The 13,625-nt window shown below is 38.6% G+C and overlaps 1 non-coding gene across 1 annotated transcript; it reads left to right on the top strand.

Annotated features, from left to right (window-relative positions):
- Nucleotides 1-8,910: 8,910 nt before the first annotated feature.
- On the top strand, nucleotides 8,911-9,016 carry LOC112508252. The gene has a single exon (XR_003068635.1). It is a non-coding gene; the product is annotated as a small nucleolar RNA R71 (small nucleolar RNA).
- The last annotated feature ends 4,609 nt before the right edge of the window (nucleotides 9,017-13,625 follow it).

The following is a 13,625-nucleotide window of genomic DNA, read 5'->3' as shown; positions in this document are numbered from 1 at the left end:
TGGGGGCAAAATAGTCAATTCACACCTAACTAGTTCAAAGGAAACTAAATAGTACATAAAAGCAAACTAATATTTAGAAAGTAACTACAATTAGTCTTGTTAAGCTCCAGCTAATCTGATTAAAATACAGCTGGTTCAACTTTAGAAGGCTTTCATATGTCTTCCAAAGTCATGTCAATCACCTCTAAGTCTCGTCCATCTCTCTATCAGTCATCAGGTCATGCTACCACATTCCTACAGCATCAACCTGCTCCAATCTGTCCAAAATAAGGTCAATTTAGACCAAAATCCACTAAAACAGGTTCAACATTCTTCTTAGCATAAAAACAGAGAAAAGAGATAAAATGACTCAAAGTTGGGATATGAAAGCAAAATAACCTATCTAAAAGAGAATAAAAAGGTACTTTACGTACTAAATACTTAGTACGTATCACACCCCCAAACTTAAATCGTTGCTTGTCCCCAAGCAACCAAAAGACAACTAAAAATGACTCAATTTTGAAAATATTGCAAGAAAATGCAGTAACTGCATACATATGTTGATTATGTTAAAATGCACCATATAGCTTTCATAAATCTCAAGTAAGCATGTCCTCACTAACCATTAGCAAAAACCATAAGCTAGCTTTATTTGCTCTTTGTTATGCTCAACACATCATATGTCTAAGATCAATAGGACTTAGAAGTGACTGGTTTACTCTCATTTGGCATATTTTTTTCCTCTCTTTGCCTTTTCTCATCTTTATGCATCAACTTTGAATTTTTTAAATTTTTGGCACTTTGTGCTCTTTTGTCGAAAGCATTTACACCTGCCCCTATGGGACATTTTTGGTGTTTTAGGGGGCTGTTTATGCAATGGCTACAAGTGGCTAGATTTTGGAGAAAAGAACAAAGGGCCTACATCCTTTCTTAGTTAAGCATATGATGTGGATCAAGATGTGGTCCCAAGCAAAACAAGCTAGTTCTAGTGATACCAAGTGACTAGAAAGTGTAATTAAACTACAAGAATTATTTTGGCTATACAAGCATATGTCAATTATAAATATATGTGTTCTTTGCAAGAAAATAAACTAAAAAGTGTAAAAGACAATCCCAGACTCAAGTAAATCAAAACAAGTTGAATTAAAATAAATAATAAAAGCTAAAGAGAGAATGATAGAACCTGTCCTACTCCATAGGAGTAGGTGAAGTGGAGATGCTATCTTTCAGCTTCTTGCATTCTTCCTTCAGCCTCTTATTCGCTCCAAACAGCCTTGCATTTTCAGCCTTCAAAGCCTTCGACTTCTTTCCCAACTTCGTCACTTGAGCACTTGTCTTTGCTTCAAGCTCAGCCCTTACCATCTTGATGTCTCCTCTTGTCTTCTTTTCAGCAGCCCTCACTTGCTCCACTAATTCTCCCTTCAACCTATCTATCTTGTCGAAGAACTCATTTCTTTGTTCTAACAAGCTATCCATCAAACTGCTGTTTTGAGCAAGCAGGTCTTGCATCAAACACAACATATCACCAGCCCCATTCAGCTTTTCCTTCTTCTCCCTCAGCCTAGAAATTGTTTTCACATCAATCTTCCACTTCTCCCCTTGTACTTTCACCATTTGATCTTCACAATACTGAGGAATACCATTCTCTACCAACAGCCGTGTGATCAAACTAGGGAAATACATCTTCCCTCTACTTCTGCCTGCACATGTCCTAATACTCTTCTCTGTCACTCTCCCAAAGTTGACGGACTTACCCGTAACTAGGCAATAGAGCAATAACATTCTCTCCACCGAGACTGAGCTGTCATGTGTGGTGGGAGCAATGGAGTGCCTCAATAAATTAATCCATACATTGGCATTGGCCGTAAGATTGTAGGCCTTGAAAGTCCTCAACATGTAATTCGAGTGATCATCCCGAACAGCCCCTGGTTTCCCTATCTCATTAGCCACCTCAGTCAAGTCCTCTATAGTCGCATGCCTGACCATTCTGGAGTAATCTGTCTTCTTAGGGGGGTCTAGGCCATAAAACCGATTGATGGCTTTTGAATTGAACATGATGGTCATCCCCTTAATAGATATCTTAGATGTGCTATTTGCTGCCAACTCAGCATAGAACTCTCTAATAAGAGTCAGGTTGTAAGAAGTTGGAACCATGCACATCTTTTCTATTCCATGACCCTCTACCACCTCTCTTATGAATGCAAATTCCCTAATGCTTTGCTATCAAATCCCTTATCTGGGAATCCAACTCGGTTCTGGAACTTAGCATGCATCTTTTCAGCAGCCTTAGAACTAAAACCATTGTGGGGTCTGATTGGCCTTGGAATAGTGGCTGGCCTTTGGGCCATAGCCACCCTCTTCCTCTTAGGTCTGGAGGAATGCTGCTGCGATGCTGCAGCATCAGTCTCAAAATTCCTAGATGACTCAATCACAACCCTTTGAGACCGGGTCTTCTTCCTAGGTGGTTCCTCTTCAACTACTGCCTTTGACTTCTTTTTATCACAGGCCTTGACCAACCTTCTTTTCCTAGACATCACCTCAATAGGGGGCTCTGCATCCTCTTCCCCAAAAAATTCTTCATCGAGGTCGGGGATGGGATCATGAGGAGCAAAATGAGGCATATCATCCTTATCATCCGTATCTTGCCCAGAGGCAGTCAAAAGCAGAGGCTTTATCGATTTTTCAATAATCGTGATATTTTCAAGACTGCATGTCTCACTTTCCATAAACATCTCCCTTGTTTGTGCCATAAATGCAGGGTCCTCCTCTTCCTTAGAATCAGAAGTGAAGAGACCCTCAGGAGGTGTACTATCAGATGAGGATTGTACCTTTCGAGACGTTTGAAGTGATTCCTTGTTGGTGGTGGTCGGAGATGAAGTTCGGGTTGGGGCCTTCTTTAGAATCGGCACTTTAGATGACTTCACCATTTCTTTAACTTTCTTCATGGGATTTGAAAATGGTATAATGGCAGCGGATGGAACCATTTGAAGAGGGGGAGCGGCTATAGGTACTTCCGACGGAGTAGGGTCGACATCGACTGGGGTGGAAGACGGCGGCAGCGATGGCGACGGTGGTGCAGACGGTGAGTCTTCATCGATAAAGAGAGTCGAAGTCTCACCCTTCTTCTTCCTTGCGAAAGGCAGTTTCTTCCCTCTCCTTGCCGGCTGTCTTCGCGAAGACACGTGAGTATGCCCAGCGGCAGTAGTGGCCACCGGCGGAGTAGGATTAGGCGGTTGCGCCGGCGTCTGTTGGGCTGACGGAGGAGGGTCACGAACCGTGGCTCTCTTCATTCTTGCCATTTTCAAACGTTGGAGAAGGTAGGGGGCGGTTATCGATCGGGAGCGACAGTTGGAGAAATGGGAGGGAAATTAAGAGAGAAAATAGGGTTTTCTTTTGAGAATACAAGTGGGTTTTTCAAAAAGGTAAGGGTAGAATGGGAAGGAAGATGAGGTTGGGTGATGCAAGCATTGGAAGCATGCAAAACTTGAGTGTACTTGAGTACTTGGATGTGAGGCTTTCTTTCTCATCTTAACCAGGAGCTTTCAAAACACTAGTCATGTTTTAATTAATTTTTGACCAATGATGTGTTTGAAAAGTTGGTGGCCATGTCCTCTCAATGCCACCTATGTACTTTTCCTCTTGCATGAGGTACTAAAATCGGCTGGCATTAAAAAGAAATGACCATTTCTTTAAAAACAAATTTTTAAGAATGACATCATGCTTTTTCCATTCAAAAATTTTCAGATTTTAAAATTTTCAAAAGATTCTTCATGGAAGGCTAGGGTTTTCAGATGCTGCAATAAGACTTCGGATTCTTTGTGATGACTGACAGGACTGCAAAACACACAAAAATTAACGACAATATTATTAATAATATTAATAACTATAAAAAATAAACAAATATAAATATTTACAAACACAAATTTTGGACTTATAAAAAGTCCACAAATACCGAAGCTTTTAGCAACGGGTAACAAAATTCACAGAGCATAACTCTAGAATTTCTATCGGATCATGAAACAACTTTACTCTTTGACCGTTAACTTTGAACACAGAATTGTCCTCGGGATTGATTAGGTCAATTGCTCCGTACGGATAAACTTTATGAATGAGGAAAGGTCCAGACTAACGGGACTTGAACTTTCATGGGAACAGTTTCAACCTAGAGTTAAACAAAAGAGCTTTCTGACCAACTCTCAACTCCCGATGTTGAATTCTTTTATCATGCCATTTTTTCGTTTTATCTTTATAAATCTTGGCATTTTCATAGGAAAGATTCCTATGTTCCTCTAATTCACACAACTGGACTTTTCTTTTACTGGCAGCCATATCTGGGCACATATTTAATTCCTTGATGGCCCAATACGCTTTATGTTCTAGTTCCAAGGGGAGGTGACAAGCTTTACCAAAAACAAGCTTATATGGGGACATACCGATGGGTGTTTTAAAAGCAGTCCGGTAGGCCCATAAAGCGTCATCTAATTTGAAAGCCCAATCCTTTCGGTTTGGTTTGACAACCTTTTCTAAAATTCCTTTTATTTCACGGTTTGAGAGTTCAGCTAATCCATTAGTTTGCGGGTGATAGGCATTTGCTATTCTATGGTTAATGTTGTACCTTTCAAGAACTCCACTCAACAGGTTGTTTACAAAGTGGGTACCCTCATCACTAATTAGTGCCCTTGGGGTACCAAACCTTGTAAAAATCTATTTTTGAAGAAATTTGACCACAGTTTTTGCATCATTAGTAACACAAGCCATGGCCTCTACCAATTTAGACACATAATCAAAAGCCGCTAGAATGTATTGACAATGATTTGATGGGGGGAAATGGTCCCATGAAGTCTATCCCCCATACATCAAACAACTCTACTTCTAAGATCCCATTAAGTGGCATTTCATTCCTTTTGGAAATGGATCCACTTCTTTGACACTCATTGCATCTTTGAGCAAAATTGTGGGCATCTTTGAAGAGAGTAGGCCAATAAAATCAATGATTATAATACTTTAGCAGCTGTTCTTTGGCCTCCAAAGTGTCCTCCATATGCTGCTTGGTGGCAATGCTGCAGGATTGCTGCCACTTCAGTTTCAGGGAGGCACCTTCTCAAGATTTGATCTGCACTTATCTTAAACAAGTAAGGGTCATCTCAAAGATAAGTTTTAGTATCATGGAGAAACTTTTTGAACATATGGCCAGAAATATCAGAAGGTCTAATTCCACAAACCAAAAAGTTTGCTATGTTGGCAAACCATGGTGACTTTGATTCTAACACTAGAATTCTCTCATCGGGGAATGTTTCAACAATCTCTCCTTCTTCTAGGGTCTCCCTAGGCTTCTCTAGTCTTGACAAAYGGTCTGCAACTTGGTTATCTACTCCTTTCCTATCCACTATCTCAAGGTCAAACTCTTGCAACAACAAAACCCATCTTATTAACCTAGGTTTGGCATCTTTTTTGGAAATCAAGTATTTGATGGCAGCATGGTCAGTGTGAACAATGACCTTTGTTCCCATCAAATATGATCTATATCTCTCAAAAGCAAAAACCACAGCTAAAAGTTCTTTTTCAGTTGTTGTGTAGTTAAGTTGTGCTTCATTCATGGTCTTCCTTGCATAATAGATTGAATGAAAAACTTTTTCCTTTCTTTGACCTAAGACAGCTCCAATAGCCCAATCACTAGCATCACACATAATCTCAAAGGGTTTGTTCCAGTCAGGAGCAACAACTACTGGTGCGGTTACTAAAGCTTTCTTAAAAGTGTTGAATGGATTTCTACATTCATCCGTAAAATCAAACTTTTGATCATGTTGCAAAAGTAAACACAAAGGTTTTRAGATWTTTKAAAAGTCTTTTATAAACCTTCGGTAAAACCCAGCATGACCAAGAAAACTTCGTATTCCCTTGACAGTAGTTGGTTCAGGTAGTTTTTCAATGATTTCAAGTTTAGCTTTGTCTACCTCAACTCCTCTTTTGGAAATTAAATGGCCTAAAACAATTCCTTCTTTGACCATGAAATGACATTTTTCCCAATTGAGAACCAGATCAGTCTCTTCACATCTTTCAAGACTCCTTTTTAGATTTTCCAAACAATTATCAAAAGATGAGCCATAAACTGAAAAATCATCCATAAAGATTTCTATGGATTTTTCAAGCATGTCAGAGAATATGGACATCATGCATCTTTGAAAAGTTGCAGGAGCATTGCAAAGTCCAAAGGGCATTCTCCTAAAGGCAAATGTACCATAGGGACATGTGAAGGTGGTCTTATCTTGATCCTCGGGTGATATGGCTATTTGGTTATATCGGGAGTATCCATCCAAAAAGCAGTAATACTCTTTTCCAGCCAACCTGTCTAACATCTGATCAATAAAAGGCAAGGGAAAGTGGTCCTTTTGGGTGGCTTTGTTTAGCCTTCGGTAGTCCATACATATCCTCCAACCAGACATTATTCTTGTGGGGATGAGTTCATTCTTGTCATTGGTGACAACAGTAAACCCTCCCTTCTTTGGGACACATTGGATTGGACTAACCCAGGAACTACCGGCTATTGAAAAATTTATTCCGGCGTCTAGCCATTTCAAAATTTCCTTCTTCACTGCTTCTTTCATGACCGAGTTCAATCTCCTTTGAGGCTCTATAGATTTGAAGTTCTTTTCATCTAGGATGATCTTATGTTGACATATAGAAGGACTAATCCCCTTTAGGTCAGCAATGGTCCATCCTATGGCTTTGGTGTGTAACTTCAACATGTCTACAAGCTTCTTTTCTTGATGTAAATCTAGGGTAGATGATATGATGACAGGTAGTTTACCTTCCTCTCCTAGATATGCATACTTCAAGTGAGATGGGAGTTGTTTTAACTCCAGATCAGGTGGTGAAATTATAGACGGGGTAAAATTCTTAAGCTCACTATTATCCAACAACTCAAATGCTGTAGCATCAGATGGGACATCACCTTCTAAATCCTCAATAGTATCATCACCTATCTCAACACTATCCTCCTTCACTAGCTTACAGGCCTTCCTAACTCCTTCCTCATGACACATTGTCTCAATCTCAGTAACTCCTGAGCATTCCTCTAAGTAATCAGGGTACTTTAAGGAATTAAAGACATTGAATGTGACTTTCTGATCTTGGAGTCTCATGGTTAGCTCTCCCTTTTGGACATCAATCAAGGTTCCACCAGTGGCTAAGAAAGGTCTTCATAAGATTATGGGAATATCTTTATCAGCCTCAAAATCTAGGATGATGAAGTCAGCTGGAAAGATGAATTTGTCAATCTGAACTAAGACATCCTCAATCTTACCTTTTGGATAAGCTATGCTTCTATTGGCCAATTGCAAGGTGACAGTGGTGGGTCTATCTTCTCCTATGCCTAGGGTGTTGAAAACAGACAAGGGCATAAGGTTGATACTAGCTCCTAGGTCATACAAAGCGTTACCAATCTTCTTTCCACCTATAGAACAAGGAATAGTGAAACTCCTTGGGTCTTTAAGCTTAGGGGTATTTTGTTGGTTAGAAGAGCACTACATCCCTCAGTAAGAGCTACGGTCTCATATTCGGTTAACGTTTTCTTCTTACTCAAAATATCTTTTAGGAACTTGGAATAACTAGGCATTTGCTCAATTGCTTCAACAAGGGGTATGTTGATGTGCAATGCTTTAAACACTTCCAAAAACTTTTTAAATTGTAGTTCTTCCTTTTGTTTTCTTAACCTTTGGGGAAAAGGAACATAAAGAGGAACTGACTTTATGATAGCTTTGTTTGGTTGTGTTGAGCAAGATGGGTCCAGAGTGCCTAGAGTCTTGGTCTTACTTTCTTGAGGTTCAGATGGGATTACAACTTTGGTTTTTGGACCTGTCATAATCTCATCCTCAACTGGCTTTTTCCTAGCAACTTCTTCAGGGAATAACAAAGGATAATCCGACTTAGGAGGAACAAAGGTGGTGGTCTCAGGAAGTGGGTTATCCAAAGGTTTTGGTGGACCTTCAGTAACAGGGACCATAGGTGTAGTCTCAGGTTTAGGCACAACCTGTTCACTTTCTTTTGGTATGGTCTCGGTTAATTCCTTACCACTCCTAAGAGTCACTACCTTCACATGTTCTTTTCCTAGATCTCTTGGGACTTCGGTGTTACTAGGTAAAGTACAAGGGCTCTACTATTCTGATTAAGAGCAAGTTGGCTAACTTATGTTTCCAGGTTTCTGATGGCAGCACTTTGYTAATTGAACAAAGATTGATTTTGAGTCATCATTTGCTGCTGTGCTTGGGACTGAGCCACCAGTCCTTTTATCATAGCTTCCAAGGAAGATGATGAATCGGACTGTGGAGGTGGTTTAGATTGAAAAGGTGGTTGATTACTTTGAAAATTCTAGTGATGGTGATTCTGAGAATTTGAACTGCTTGCATGATGTTGAAAATTTGGGTTTCCTTGTGGCTTATGGACTAGGGGGTTCAAACTTGGACTATTTCACGAAAAATTTGGGTGCTGTCTCCAACTGGCATTGTATGTGTTAGTGTAGGGATTCGATCTATTATGAACATAATTCACAAATTCAGAATTATGTGGACACAGTTCATAAAAGTGTTACCCTCCACAACAGACACACTGAACTGAGAGGGCAGCTGGAATAGCTGATGTGACAGCTGACTGCACTCCTTGGCCAGAAGTTAGATTTTAAGCATATTGGCCATAGAAGAGAGTTGTGCTGTCAATGCAGTATATGCATCAACATCATGTATTCCTGCTGTCTTCTTTTGCGGTTGAGCATGTGGATCACCCCAATGTCCATTATTAGCAGAAATTTTTTCAAGGATCTCATATCCTTCATTGTAGGTCATAGCTGTAAAGGCTCCGCCCGTAGTCGCATCGAGCATTTGTTTTGCCATGGGATTTAACCCATTGTAAAACGTCTCGAGTTGAATACAATACATGATACCATGGTGAGGGCATCTCCTTAACAACTCTGTAAACCTTTCCCAAGCGTCAGAAACAGCTTCATCGTCCATTTGTTTAAAAAGGCAAATTTCGTTCCTGGACTTAGCGTTCCTGGTTGGTGGGAAATATTTTTGCAAAAACTTTTCTGCCATATTACTCCATGAAGGCACAAAACCTGGAGTTAATGAATTGAACCATGCCTTTGCTCGATCCCTCAGAGAAAATGGGAATAAAGTGAGTCTCAGAGCGTCATTAGACACTCCTGGGATCAGGAAAGCATCAGTGATTTCCATAAAGGATTTCAAATGTGAGTGTGGGTCCTCCGAAGGTAATGCGGCAAATTGTCCGTTTGTTTGCAACATGTGAAACATAATCGGTTTTAGTTCAAAATGAAGAGCGGTCATATGTGGCCTAACTATCCCGGAATTTAATTGCTCAAAATATGGAATGACATAGTCCATGATCCGTCCATTTTTGGAATTTGCCAAATTAATGATATTCGGAGTTTGCTCTCTTGGTTGTTCATTATTCTCCGACTCTGTTTCCTCATTATGATTATTACGGTGGTGGTGTTCTTGCTGAAAATTTGGAAAAATGTGGTATTGTCCCAAATGCGGGCGGTTGGTTTTCTAAATGTTGAATCTCATAAATGATTGGGGGAGGTAACTCCATGTTGGGAGAGAGTAGAGAAAAAAATGCTCTTTGAGCTCTCCTTCTTTGGCGAAACATTCTCTCAATATCGGGATCCACTTCAAAAATTTCCCTACGATGTCTCCGTGACATACACTACTTTTAAAAAAGGTTTAAAAAACGGGACGAGAAGAATCAAATTGTTTACTTTACTAAAAGAAAACTTTTAAATAACTAATCCCCGGCAGTGGCGCCAAAAACTTGATGGTCGTGGAAACACCACAACCACAAACAACAATCAGGACTAAAAGCAAGTATACAAATAGTCCTAATATCGTCTCTCAAGTAATAAAAGTGGTACAAGTACCGGATATCGTCCACAGGGATCGTAGTAAAAGTTTAAAAGAAAGTAAAGTTAAGGAAATGATTTCAGAAGGCGAATTCGAAGACTTTGATTAGAACAGAGTTAACACAATTAAAAAACAGGAGATAACTGAATATATAAGCAAGCTAGGGTGTATGACTTTTCGAGTGAGACGTAAATACTATTTCCAGTCGACCAATGCTGTCAAAATGCTACAGCATGAAACCATGCTGACAGATTGCTACAGCATGCAATCAGTAACAACTATTTTTACCAGTTACTTTGAAGGTATTCCTCTCGGACTTCACCAATGCACTGATATTATAGCTTTCAACCCATATCTCTATGAGGTATCCAGACCAGTGAAAGTGACAAATGGTGTCTTCAAAGTATATGGATAAACAAATCTCTTTGTCAAAAATACCCTCTCGAGTGGATTCCCATATCATTCAAGTTGGCATGTTCTGAATGGCTCATATCCAAATCCATTCCACTTTACCACTTCAGAGTGATCAACCCGTCGAGAATTAACAACTTAGAATATACGGACAACAAATCTCTTTGTTAGCAACTCTCTCAAGTCTACTTCCCTTATCATCCAAGTTGACGTGCAAACAATGGCTCAGCTTAGAGTCCACGGCACTTTAACACTTTCAAAGTGATCAACTCGTCAAGAAGTGTCATTGGTTTTATAAAACTTGAAATGAAAAAGTAAAACATTGTTGTTACATGAAAGGGTCRACTATATTTTGGTTTAAAAACTCACCCTTTTCGTCATACACCCGAGCTAATAAAATTAGCTACTCATGACGAAAAGTAAAAAACAAGAAATATAAATTGCGGTAAGTAATGACATAAAATAAATGCGGAAAGTAAATGACGGAATATAAATGACGGAATAATAAAGGTGCGGAAAGCGTAATAAATAAATGACGGAAATAAAATGCAAGTAAGCAAAAATAAATTATAGACGGAATATAAATAACGATAATATAAAGAAAGCGATTAAATAAAGCGATTAAAAGGAACTCGAAATGCCAAAAGATTTATAATATTGAGAAAGCAACTTATTCTCCAAGTAGTTGGGAGAACTACTTGAGAGAAAAGTGTGGAATAGAAGATGGTGAGGTGTGTTAGAAACTCCTCCCAACATCCCTTTTTATACTAGGGATGGGTTGGGGGCAAAATAGTCAATTCACACCTAACTAGTTCAAAGCAACTAATATTTAGAAAGTAACTACAATTAGGGCATGTTTACTTGTGGCTTAATGAGCTTACCGGATAAATGGGCTTATTCGCACAACCATTTTAGGGTGTTTACTTCGGGCTTATTCGCCCAGACATGGGCTTATTTGCGTAGCAGGGTACCATGACTTATCCACATTAAGCCAAAAAAAAGACCTGCCTAGCTTTCAACAAAATCCACGTCTCTCTTTTCTCCTCCAATAGTCGCTCATTCTCCTCCAATCTTCTCCTCCAAGAACCCTAATCGGCCGAAATAGTTTCTCCTCAAATCAAGGCTCTCTTCTCCAAAGGTAACTCTTCTCCTTATCTATAGATTTTGCTTGATTTTGCTGCTCGAATTTGCTCGATTTGCTGCTCGATTATACTCGATTTTATCTGTTGATTTTGCTCGATATTGCTTCTGATTTGCTGCTCAATTGCTTTTGATTTGCTGCTCGTTTTTTCTTCTGATTTGCTGCTCGATTTTGCTAGTATATTCTTGATATTTTTGGGTTTGTTTGATGCATCGATTGTTGTTAACATTAGCTGCACATAACTTGCACATTCTTACATTAGCTGGATCATGAGCAACATTCTTTGTCTTATTTCTGGGTTTGTATAACAGCAGCTTGTTTATTGCTTCTGATTTGCAGCTCGATATTTGTTAATATCCTTCCACTGTTGATTGAGCAACTGTTTAATACATAGCTCGAATGTTTGTGTTTGAACTTGTATTTGAACTTGGCTACTTTGTGTTTGAACTTGGATTTATGAATTTATGTTTTGTTATTTAAATATTTTATTTTTCAAAAATATCATTTGCCTTAAAAAATGAACAACATTATACTAAAGAGCCCATAGTTAATCCTCAAGGGTAAATTGGTCATTTCTGTTATTCAGACTGTTGATTCAGATAGAAAAGTAAACAGCAACCCAAATTTATCCAGACAGCCAAATTTATCCAGACAGACAAATTTATCCATACAGGACTTAATAGATAATTTGGTAAACTGCCCCTTAGTCTTGTTAAGCTCCAGCTAATCTGATCAAAATACAGCTGGTTCAACTTTAGAAGGCTTTCATATGTCTTCCAAAGTCATGTCAATCACCTCTAAGTCTCGTCCATCTCTCTATCATCAGTCATCAGGTCATGCTACCACATTCCCACAACATCAACCTACTCCAATCTGTCCAAAATAAGATCAATTTAGACCAAAATTCACTAAAACAGGTTCAACATTCTTCTTAGCATAAAAACAGAGAAAAGAGATAAAATGACTCAATGTTGGGATATGAAAGCAAAATAACCTATCTAAAAGAGAATAAAAATGTACTTTACGTACTAAATACTTAGTACGTATCAGTGTTACAAAAGTCATTTATTATATATATATATAGAAAGAGATAGAGAGAGAGAGAGAGAGAGTTTAGTTCATTTGTTAACCCAAAAAAGGTATTAACTTTATGAACTTTCTAGACCAATCATAATCCAGTTTAGTATAAAGTTCAACCCTATCCAAGAAATTAATGTTGAAAAGCTCAAAATCATACAAATCTGAATTAGATCTTCAAGAATTGAGAACAAGATGAAGATTAGAGAGAATATGATCACCAAATCTTTCTTTGTATTTCTTGAGAGAGAATTACAGCACTAATCAGTTGATTACAGAATTGTTAATGACAATTACAAAGCTAAAGACTATTTATACTAAGGAAAACATTAAACCTAACTATTACAAGGCTTAATAAAATGGAGAACTTGAATACAACAATAACGCACATACTTGAACCCAACATTCTCCCCCTTTGGATTCAAGTTCGAACTCTTGTAAATCTTGTCTTTTTTAGTCCGAGAAGTTTCTCCAGCCTCCTTAGTGTATTCCGATATTGAATTTTCTTCTTAAGTAGATTCAGGGCATTGATCAACAAATATCTATCTTTTGAACTCATCCTCTCCGACTTTGCAGCTTTATCATTGTTTACTCTTCTTGTGTCAAGTGCCCGTCTCACCAGTCTAATAGTACCATCAGAAAATTTGTTTAGCTCACTGAACCTCATAAACTTCTTTACTTGATGCTTAGCATAGTATATCACTCCGAACTCTGGTTGTTCAAGAATCATGTAAACTGGATAGGCATCATTGTCTTCTAACTCTTGATCAGGTCTCTTCAAATTGATGATTCTCTGATTATCTTCAAGACCCATCTGAACATCAATAACCATAGCCACCTTAACATGACTCCACATAAACCATTTATTCGCATGAAGAGCTACTGTTACTCCTTCTCTTCTGATAATCATGTTTCGGATTTCATGATACATATACTCCAAATCTTCTAAATACAAGTTTGAGAAGTTAGCTTCGCTAAATCTCCATACATTTCCATCTTGCCGTGTCACTGTGAAAATAGGATACCAGACTCTGAGAAGTCTTTGAGCATCAATCTGTTTGATTAACACAACTCGATGTTTGGTTCTAACTTCACTGATTAGG

Source organism: Cynara cardunculus, assembly GCF_001531365.2.
Source record: "Cynara cardunculus var. scolymus isolate 2C chromosome LG 2, CcrdV1, whole genome shotgun sequence".
Taxonomy (NCBI): domain Eukaryota; kingdom Viridiplantae; phylum Streptophyta; class Magnoliopsida; order Asterales; family Asteraceae; genus Cynara; species Cynara cardunculus.
The sequence above is the reverse complement of the archived record's forward strand: the minus strand, read 5'-3'. Positions and strand labels throughout refer to the sequence as shown.